The sequence below is a fragment of the Lygodium microphyllum genome, chromosome 13 (genome assembly GCF_053477565.2).
Source record: "Lygodium microphyllum isolate KBCC chromosome 13, Lygodium_microphyllum_v1.1.10, whole genome shotgun sequence".
NCBI classification, from domain to species: Eukaryota; Viridiplantae; Streptophyta; class Polypodiopsida; order Schizaeales; family Lygodiaceae; genus Lygodium; species Lygodium microphyllum.
Window position 1 is genome coordinate 15184689 of NC_141147.1, and position 11647 is coordinate 15196335.

The following is an 11647-nucleotide window of genomic DNA, read 5'->3' on the forward strand; positions in this document are numbered from 1 at the left end:
CTTAGGCAAGGTTATAAAATCCCAAGTCTTATTGGCTTCCAATGTAGCAACTCCTCATCCATTGTTGCATCCCAACGAGCATGACTAGCAAGATCCTAAAAAAAAGTGGGCTCAACAACCTCAACTACCTTCACCAAAAAAGTGGGTTCAACAACCTCAATTACCTTCACCATATAAGCATAATGGTGAGCTGCATAACCTTCAAAACCAAATCTTTTAATAGGCTATGTGATCCTACTAGACCTACATACCACTGGATCACTCAGTGAAGCCTTTACATTACTATGTGCTCTATGTACACATGGTGTCCTAACTAAAGGAATACCAAGCTCATCATCCAAACTCTCTGAACCACTAGAATCTAAATCAAATCATAAATCACTAGTAGATGCATCATTACCATCTAACACTTTCTTCTTTTCTTTGTCTTTACCTGCAACACTTGTTGCAGATCCACTTGAAGATGGAGGGCTACTCCTTAGTCTAGGGACTAACTATAGGTGTAGTACCATATGATATTTTTGGTCCACTAAGGCTCTGTGATTCTTGCTTTTGTTTCTGCATATAGCTATCATGATCATTATCATCATCTAATACATCACTAATATATGCATATCAATTGCTCATCTCATCAAAAATAACATCCATGCTCACTCTAAACTCACATGTAATAGGGTTATAACAATGATGCCCTTTTTGCTCTAAAGAGTATTTAATAAATTTACATATTTTAGCCTTTGGATCAAGCTTCTTTTGTATCTCATCTAGCACATGAACATATGCAATACAATCAAATACTTTCAAGTATGACACATTGAGCTTCTTGCCTATAAAGCATTCTTCGAGGATCATTCCATGAACTGCAACTATGGGAGTTTTGTTCATAATATAGATAACAATATGAATAGCTTCATACCAAAAATATTTTGAAATATTCTTTTAAATCATCAATGTATTTGTAACTTTTGCAATATGTCTATTTTTTATTTCTGCAACCCCATTTTGTTGTGAGGTATACCTATAAGTAAATTGTCTCTTTATCCCATGAGACCTCAAGAAGCCACTAAACTCATTAGAGAGGTACTTTTCCCCTCCATTTGATCTCAAGCACTTAACTTTCAAGCATGTTTATGTTTCAACAACCGTCTTGAAAGATTTTAAGTACTTAAATGCATCGCTCTTTTCCTTCATGGAATATACACATAGCTTCCTTGAACAATCATCAATAAATGTGACAAAGTATTTGCTATCACCAAGAGATACATTGTATGCAGACCCCCAAACATATATATGCATAACATCAATTATATTTCTACTCACATCTCTGTCATGCGAAAAAGGTTGTCTTGCATGCTTACCAAATTGACGTGCTTCACACACTTTATGAAACTCTATAATTCTAAAAGCAAATAACCCTATAACCAATCCTTTGGACTCCATTAATTTTAATATTTGCACATTTATATATCCAATACATTTATGTCATATTTCAATGTCTACAACCACTCCCTTTTTTTTAGCATACATAGCAGCATTCATTGCAAAAATTTCAACATCTAAAGTTAACATGCGGCCAACTCTACTTCTTTTTACGGCTAATATACACTTTATCATTAAAGTCTCTATAAAACAACCTTCTGTATTAAATCAAACCTACAACCCTTGCTCTCATTTGGCCAACAAATACTAAATTCTTTGTGATTGATAACACATGTAATACATCTAACAGACTCTTTGTCTGGCCATCATGCAAGGATAAGAAAACATTTTCAATGTGTGAAATTAGGTAGCATGAATCATCATCTATTTGCATATAATCTAGATTTTGTAAGTCTCGCATCTCTCCAAACCATTTAATATGACTAGTCATATGATTAGATGCACCTGAATCAACAAACCATACATCATTATGTGTCTGTTGATAAGAACCGGATGTGATTTGAGTGAGAAATTTTACGAAATAATATAATCTACTTTAAGAACTAAGAAACACAGAGAAGAGGAGAGAATGATAATTCAAATGAATATAGACAAAAAAATAAGCGTGATTTTGGTGGGAAATGTGATACTAGAATATTTAACCATTTAAAAAGAAAGAATAATGACCAAAAAGTGATCCCTGATATGAGTTGACATCCTTAGGCATTTAATAGCTGACCTCTTAATAAAATCATATCTGAATGGCCAAATCTGGAGGGTCCATTCTTTTAAAACCTCAACTAATTAGTAACTTAATCATTTTCTTATAAGTGTCATTTTTGAACTGTCTTCGACCCTAATACAACAACTACACCATAAAGTTAATTCAATGGAATAGAGAAAGCATCATACATTGTGAAAAGAAATACACTCTGCATCTTGGACTTAATATCTCCCCTGTATTCATAGTTCTTCCTAGGCAACGAACTATCCATCCAAGGCTTGAAAATCAAAAGTATCAATAGACCTAAATCTCTCCTCCATACTCATAGTCCTCCCTAGGCAACAAACAACTATCCATCCAAGGCTCGAAAATCAAAAGTATCAATAGACCTAAATCTCCTCAACTCTTTGATACATAGGCAAATAGATTATCAAAGAGCATCCTCATCTCCAACACTCCACACCTCGATGAACATGGCTTTGGTATTTATGCTCCCCCTACCATAGTAGAAACTCCAAAGGTTCAAACACTCATGGCTTTAACCTACCCACAAGCCACATGAAAAATACCTACTCCACACATAGGATAGAAGCTACATGCTCCTCTTGTGATCCACAAATCTCCTTGGTGGTAGAGCGATATATCTTCTCTTCACGTTTTTCCACTCCATGCATCACCTCCTCCTTCTATAGATATCCTTATCTTATGACAACACCTTGCCTTCCACTTGTATAAAAAGAATCGTCAAAAAAGCATCCATGTGTGGTTTTCCATCAATGTGGATACTCCATCCTTTGTTTTTGTTATTTTTATGCTCCACAATAGCCTTGTAAAAAGCAAAGCATGGCATCAATGATGATATCAACATCATCGCTATGAATATGTTTGGCCATAATGATCATTGTGATGCCCTCTCACGAGTGAGATGGCTAATGCAATATATTTTTGTGAGCAAAAGGAATACAAATACTATAAACATATTACAAGTGAGTTGATAGTTAGTAGGGATATTGTCTTTGATGAAATGAGTAGTTGATATAGCAATGTGCAAGATACAATTGGAGCTAATTTATATGAAAGTGTGGCTGTGCAAAAAATAGATAAATAGTCACAAACATTGAGTGGCCCATAGGATTCTCCTAGTCATGGGTCTGTTTGATAAACCTTGAAGTGGTAGATTACAGTCATAGGTCACTCCACCAAGTACATCACAAGTATCAAGGAAAGGCAAGGAGAAGACTCAAGACTCATCTACTAGAACTAATGCATCATCAGGTTTCTCTCATGATGATGTGGATTAGATGGTTCTGAGTAAACCTTGGATAAAGAGTTTAGGATTTCATCTATTAAGATAAAGGATACCAAGGCGCCTACAAGTCCATGCACATCAACAAGAGTAAGAAAGCTCATGCAATGATTGACATATGATAGGTATGTAGCTCATCACTATCTATACATGGCTAAGGTTGTGCAAGATATAGAGCCCACTAGCTGTGAGGATGTAGTGGCTAATGAGCATTGGGATAATGTTATGGATGAAGAAATGGTTGCAATTAAGGCAAACGACAGTCCGAATCAAATCTTGGTTGTGGAAGATGTTGGGCGGGACCTTTCAAAATTTTGTGGGCCTACAGCTTGGACTTGCAATAGGGGAACTATATGCATAACTAGATGCAATAGTTGAAGATCTTGAGGAATTCCACTAGCATCGACTATGTGCATAGCACAACCATGGTCTAGGTGATCACTAGGTTAGATCAAAACTACATAGCTGGTTTGGAAAGTCAATGTATGCAACTTTCATGAAAGCCACATTCGGATGTAGTGTAGTGTGAGGTGCCCGCCCATCGGCTTTCTAGGCACTCTTTTAGCGGTCTACCGAGAAATGCATCTAAGCGTTGCTGCCCGACATTCCTAGGGAATGTTCTGAGTTTTGTCACCTAGGGTTTTTCGAATCCACCTCGCAACGAAATGTTCATGACCGAACCCACTAGAATCGACCTAAAATTTGGGTTCCTAGTTGTCAAGGTCTCTTGATAGCATTCTAGTGTCGGGTTTTGAACATCCTACTTTACGCAGAGATACCCAATCCCAAGCAAATCCATGCCGCACTTGGTTCAAAGAGAATGGGAAACGAGAGGGATGCGCTGCTCAACCTCTCTACCCATAGGGCATAGTCCCATTCCGGTCCCCTAAAACGGCATGAATCGGGTTCTAACCTAACAATACCTAAAGATCGAATGACGATAAAAACTTGTGAGAAGCCTCCCAGTTCTCTGGGACCACCCTGCCGTAGGACGGACCTGTTGGGGGTTCCGCCCACCCGCTTCCCTTAATAGCTTCAGTTTTCTAATTAGATCCTACCACATTTATGTGTGATACTTAAAGTCAGCTTCATTAATTAAGTCTTTTAGGGAACAGAGTTCGTTCACATAACTTATAGCACAGACACAAAAACAGAGCAAAGCAATTTATTGACAAACAAGTTCAAAAAAGTTCATTAACTTATCTTCAAGTTAATCTTTGTCTCCCGCCCATACCGGAGAAATTATGTATTGCTTCTGTCCAACAAAAGTATCTCTTCTGCCCTGCAGAAGTAACTGGTCCAATTCACATGGCACCACAAACTCAATCCTTTATCTAGAATAGGATCTCCCAACATGCCCAGACATTGGGGGCCACGGAGGTCTTTAACTCCATTCTAGACCTAGCAAGGGGTGTCCAGAGCTCCAACTAACCCGCAAGTTATTTAGGAGCAAAACATCATTCCCGTGGTTGGCCTTTTTACCGCTCGACCTTCGGCCCATGAATCAAGCAGTTCCCTCTCGGGTTAATCCACGGTGCGATCATGGAGGTGATCCACCCATGCAATATATCCTTCCTTAATTAAATCCTTTAAGAATCAAGCACAAACAAGGCATTCAGCCCTAATATCATTCTCCAAGAAAACATTCATTTATTCCCATGGCGACTTGTCATCACAGACCCTTGCCATGCATTTACCATAAATCACAAGCACTTAGAATAATCATCCAAACAACAACTAACAACCAATTGAATGTAAAAGCATTTACGATGTTCGATCAACCAGCAAAACCAATTGCATTCTTTCCATCCAATGCAAGAATAGACTATATAACATTTCCATCGTATATTTGCTCTCCCCCTTGCGATCTAAGAGCAATTCTATGCAAAAATGTTTCTTGACACTTCCTTCGGCTAGGGCATATGTTAAGGGTTCAAACACTATTCATGATGTAAGTTCTATAGGTCACTTACCTTGATTGATAACCCAACCCTGGATTTGGATTGGCAAAAGTCATCGTTATCGGACGGATCTCAAGACATCTTAGTTTTAACCCTTATGATTAATTTCTTGTACTAGCTCTTAGTCAAGTCATGAGGCAACTAGAAAATTATCCTCATATATCAAACATGTTATAGGCATAACGTGTGGACACTTAATAAGATAAGTGCGAGATTATCTCAAGTAATTAGACTCCAATAGGCTTGCATTGAGCTAGAATCTAGTTTTTCTTAATATTTGGGCTCTTAGGCTAAGTACTTTTAAAGTATCTAAACTTTAAACTAATACTTTCTATTCATGATTCTCAATGTCAAATTCTTTTAGTAATTATGCTATTTATAACCCTTGATTATACTTTAATCTAGCACTTGTATGCACAATCTTTTAATGTCGTTCTTTTGACAACTATGCCATTCATAACGCTTGACTAATTCTTCCTTGTGATTGCTCTATCAGCAAATAAGTCATATGTAAGTAGGTGCAATTATCTTCCCTTGATATATGCACTTCACAAACTCCATCTTTCGAGTAGGTGAGATGAAATTTATCATTTTCGATAACCTATACTCGTGCATCATAGTATGGAACCTAACGTATCTCATACTAGAATCAAAGCAAGCATCTATCAATTTGAAAATACATTACTTACGACCGGAACCGCAGTTGGATTGACAGTGATGCCTTTGCCCAAATCCTTGTTGCTGGTTGCAGGATTGTCATCCGCACGCGACATTCTTCGCTTGGAGGCCATCGTCCGCAGGTAGACTCAAGAGATTAAGAAGGTGGAATAGATTCAAGATGGGAGAGCGTAAGAGAAGATGGTTAAGTCGAGGATCGAGATAGAGGGAATTGAGCTAATTCTCTTTCTTGCAGCCTCTCAGGGTGACTTTCTCTCTCTCTCTCTCTCTCTCTCTCTCTCTCTCTCTCTCTCTCTCTCTCTCTCTCTCTCTCTCTCTCTCTCTCTCTCTCTCTCTCTCTCTCAAGCTCTCTTTCAAGCTCTTCCTCACAATCTCTTGGAGGGGTATCCTTCTCTCTACCTCTCTCTCGCAGCCTCTTGGGGTCTCCTTATGCTTCCTTATGCCTCTCCCATGCCTCATACTTATAGTGAATTAGAGAAGAGGGCTTGTGGCTGAGAAGTGGAGCTCTTTGTGGAGGGGGATCTTGGAAAGATCAGTGATCTGATACTCAGATCATAAATCTGATGGTTCCATTGGCTCTGAAAGGGGGGTAAAACTCCAAGACACTTGCTTAGAAAGCTCTTAGTTCACTCATTCTTCTTTTCTCTATTCAAAGTGTTGTCCACTACCTGTGTACAGCAATCGCGACGCGCCGATTTCGCAAGTCCTCTCTTTATTTTTTTCTTTTTATAAAATCTCCAAACGAACTAAAATATTACTTGTCTTTTCTTTTAAATTACATCCAGTTCTAAAAATCTCCATATCTTTTTTTTTTTAGGATAATATCTAAAATATACTAGTTTTGCCCAAAATCTAATATTTTTGGACCATCTAAACTATACACATTAACCTAGTGATTAATATAACTCATAAGTCTCGTTCATGTTGTAATTTACGTGAAAGGTGGCTACGGTCCTTTTCAATCTGAGAAAATAATCGGATTTATGACTCTTCATTTTTCTAAATAAAATATTTTAAATTAAATAAAAATTATTAATAATTAATGTTGGTTTGTTTTTACCTTAGTTAATCTTTAGTTAGTAATCTTACTAACTTATTAATTGACTAACTTTCAAACTAACCAACTAACTTTTATTATGTGGAAATATTACATGTAGTGCACATTACGCTATGTCAAATCTATACTTGATTATGCCTTATTTTATGCAACTGGTATATCCTTGGACTTACACAATTATGCAAATGTAGATTGGGCTTGTCGTATTTCAAACAAAAGGTCTACTAGTGGGCTTATATTTTCCTTTGGTAGTGGTATTATTACTTAGAGTAGCAAGAAACAGCCTATAGTTGCACTGTCTATTACCGAGGTAGGATATAGGGGTTCTATAATTGCAGCATGTGAGGTAGCTTAGCTACACGAGCTACTTGATTATTTGGCTTGCAAGTCGAAAAGAATGTTATCTACTGTGATAACATTAGTAACATTCATTTGGCCAAGAACATAGTATCATGCATAGATCAAGCACATAGAGATCCATTACCATTTTGGTCAAGAGCAGGTTCTAATGGTGGGTGATTGACTTGATTTATATCAATATACATGATTAGGCTACATATATTTTCATCGAGATTTTCTCGATGCACAATTTTTTATGGTAACTATCTCTTCACAAGGTCATCCTTCTCTGCCTTCTCTACCCTAGACTTGGTATGAATAAATGCTTACTTTTCTCACTACTGGTGAAATGTCATATCACCTTTCCATGGACCATTGGAAGTGGTTGGCTCTCCAGAGCTAACACTTTAAATCCATTCTAAGCCATCTTTATTATCACACATTCTCTAGAGTGTTGCAATAGGTGGTGAAGCTATCATGGAGAAAGCGCATCATGGGCTATCCCAATGACATTTCTCTATTGATACCACCGTTAGGAAAATTCAACGAGTCAATTGGCCAACTATGCATGGAAATGTCCAGAAATGGGTCCATAAGTGTGATTCTTGCCAACAGTTAGGCCAAGCACATGCATGAGACCGGTTAACTCCTCACCCTATCTTGCCCTTGGAGCCTTTTCATAAATAGGGTTTGAGTTTTGTGGATCCATTCAAGGCTATTGCAATGCATACCTACAACAAGTATATTTTGATTGCTATAGATTATTGTACCATATACATAGAGGCATGATCTCTAGAGGACAATACAACTCAATCCCTTTTCAAGGATACTTTTACCTAGCATGGATGTTTGATGGAATTGGCCAATGATCTAGGTGGCTACTTTCCCAATAAAGTCATTAAGTGCCTGAGGTTCTTCTTGGTTATCCACAATAAGTCTTCACCATACTACCCTTAGGCTAATGGGTTGGCAAATACACTAATAAAACCTTGTCCAAAATCTTAGCCAAGCTTGTGGAGCATCATCAAAAGGATTAGGATACTAAGCCCTTAGCTTCTTTATGGGCATACCATACTCCATTTAAGGTGGCTATTGGTCTTTCTCCATATAAATTGGCTTTTGACTTGGAACTTGTTCCCTTGCTTGAATTTCTAGATCCCAATATGTGTATCACAATTTCAAATCAGCTTTTCCTAGAAGATTCATTGCCTTTTTGGTTAGAAGACATGAACCAGTTGGATGAAGATCAGATACAAAATGCTTACCTCTTGTCTAAGCTATTGTTTCACAATAGAAGTATTGAGCTGATTGATTGCTCCCTTTATCTTAGCACATTGGCATATAAAGGCCCTTTTCTATCTTCTCGCCATTGTCTTGGCTTCTTCTCCTATCGTTCTCGTGATTTTTCCATTCTCTGTAGCCATGGCAATCCATCACCTGCAGTGTTTGATTCTATCTTCCCTTTGGATTTGCGCTAAGATTGCTACTATCGAAGAGTGAGTGGCTTTGGTCCTTGAAGCTTCTCCATTTTGTGCAACTACCTTGGGCTACCACAAGCATGTATCCAAAGGTACAATCAATAGTGGGGCAATTGGTTGATTGGCATGCAACTACCATTGTATGTGCTAAATGAGCAGAGCAGTTGGTACAAGAGTGCCTCTTTTTGCTAACACAAGGAGTACCTGAGGTTGTAAAGGCACTATCCTTGAAGCAAATGTAGCAAATCTTTAGCCCAACAGTGGCGGCTCAAAATATTGGTCCGTAGAAAAAATGCTTCATAAGTGCATATAGCTTTCATCTTTTAGCTATCTTAGGCTTTCCTTGGCCTCATAAGGCTAATTCACACACCATTTTCAATATGCAATCACATATATCCTTAGGAACCCAATGCATCATCATGTGTATTCACACAATTTTGTTATGCGAGTAACACAATATGCCTCAATTCAATATAGGTATATCTAATCTTGTATCGGTATCATTCCAAAGATATTGTATGTCAAATCCACGCCTTTGTAATGTTGTCATCCTTGATGATATAATATCCCTAATCTTGAACCCCAATTACTCAAAACTATGGGCCCAAAGTGTACTCTAGCATCACACAGTCTCAAACTTCATGCTAATATTCGCAACTCTAAGCAACCGCCATACTACGCCTAGAGAGAAACATTGGATTATTGTCCTAGGAATCCATAACAATTGTTCCAAGCACCACACGGTTTTTGTTTGCCTTTAAGGCACAAAACCATTTCCACTATCTCACACTATGGCTAAATCCATGAGTTAGTTCTATATCCATATTCCTATTTGAAACTTTTGAAGAACTCATCATCACATCTAAAAGGATATTTAATACACATCTCCTCTCTCTCTCTCTCTCTCTCTCTCTCTCTCTCTCTCTCTCTCTCTCTCTCTCTCTCTCTCTCTCTCTCTCTCTCTCTCTCTCTCTCTCTCTCTCTCTCTCTCTCTCTCTCTCTCTCTCTCTCTCTCTCAGAGATATCTCTCTCTCTCTCTCTCTCTCTCTCTCAAAAGGAGTAATAGAAAAAGAGCATTGCCTTAGACCCAAACTCCAACAAGAAATTCAATCCATTGCAAAACCCAAATCACCTCAAGGCAAGAGAGAAATAGAATACAGTCATTTCTCATATACCAAAATTCCCACATACCACCATAACTTTTGTAGCTTAAGAAACAAGGTATAGCATCACAAATTTTATGGCCGAAACTTAGTGGTAAATGGTATATAAAGGGCTTATCCACATTACAACTACTCTTTGATGATAATAATAACTCTCGCACAAGGAGGATAACTCCTTGGCAAGGAAAGTCTTCAAGAATGGTAACCACAACATTCCTCACATCAAAGACATAATGGCACCTTCATATGCATAGTCTTTATTAATGAACACTTCGCATAGCTCAAGAAATAGGGTATATCAACACAAAATTTATGGCCAAAACTTAGTTATACATGGTGTATAGAGGCGATGTTCATGTTACAATTGCTCTTTGATGAACTTAATAACTCTCACATTAGGAGGATAACTTTTGACAATGACAACTCTTGAAGAACGGTAAACACAAAAACACTCTCAATGTCCAACGTAATGGCATTTTCATGCTCATAGTCCTTATCAAGGAACACCAAGCTTTCCACCCAAAGTTTGCAAACCATGAGCGTCAACATCACAATTCTCTTGCAACTCCATAGCCCATAGGCAAGTAGGAATCCTCAAATCAACTTTAGTGAGGTCTTCCCTCAAGACTCTTCCAACTTACAAGTAATTATGCTCCACAAGTAGACTCCATATGTCTTTGAGCTCACTTGAAATCGTTAGGCCCTTGATGCAACCAACCTCAACCAATACCTTAGCTTCAAAATCTTCAATGCCATGCCAAATCTTAGCTTTACATCATGCACAACATGGCCAACAAACACCTATACCACCACCATAATAGTGTCAACACCAACACAACACTACCCAACAATGTAAGTCCTAAGAATATGCACTCTCCTCTTTGTATCAACTCCATGAAAAGGGTGGCAATCTCTATGGCAAATCTACACCTTCATGGCTCCTCAAACACCCCTATGAACTCCATGAACAACAACAAGATCCTTGTCATGCCTCTCCACAATCTGGTCCCAAGATTGTGCAACACTCAATGTGCTTCAACAACCTATATAGGCTCCACAAACAGCAAAAAGATCATATCGATGCAAAGCAACACCTCCCCTACCTCCAAAATCATTGTCATAGCTTGTTTTCTTCATCATTTTTATGTATATCATTAAAAAAGCTATGATCCAAAAAGTATAAAGCTTGAATATTAAGTGTAAGGCTTGAATATTAAGGCCTTAAAACAAATGCTTTAGCTCCCTTTCATATGCCTCTTCCATCCATGATATTGAAAAACTTCATTTGCATGACCTCAAGTATTCTGTTTCATACATTGTTCCCATGATCATGCCGAATCTATTTTCAAGAGCACAAGCATCAAGAACCTTGATCTCGTTCCTTTATTCCATCATGATGAAAACAAGTAGTCTTGCAGATAGCCTTGCACTCAAATACACACGTCTCGTGTTTCAAATGTCCATAAGATATCACATTCCTTCATATTGAAACCTTATGCTATCAAGTCTAGTTTCATGATGA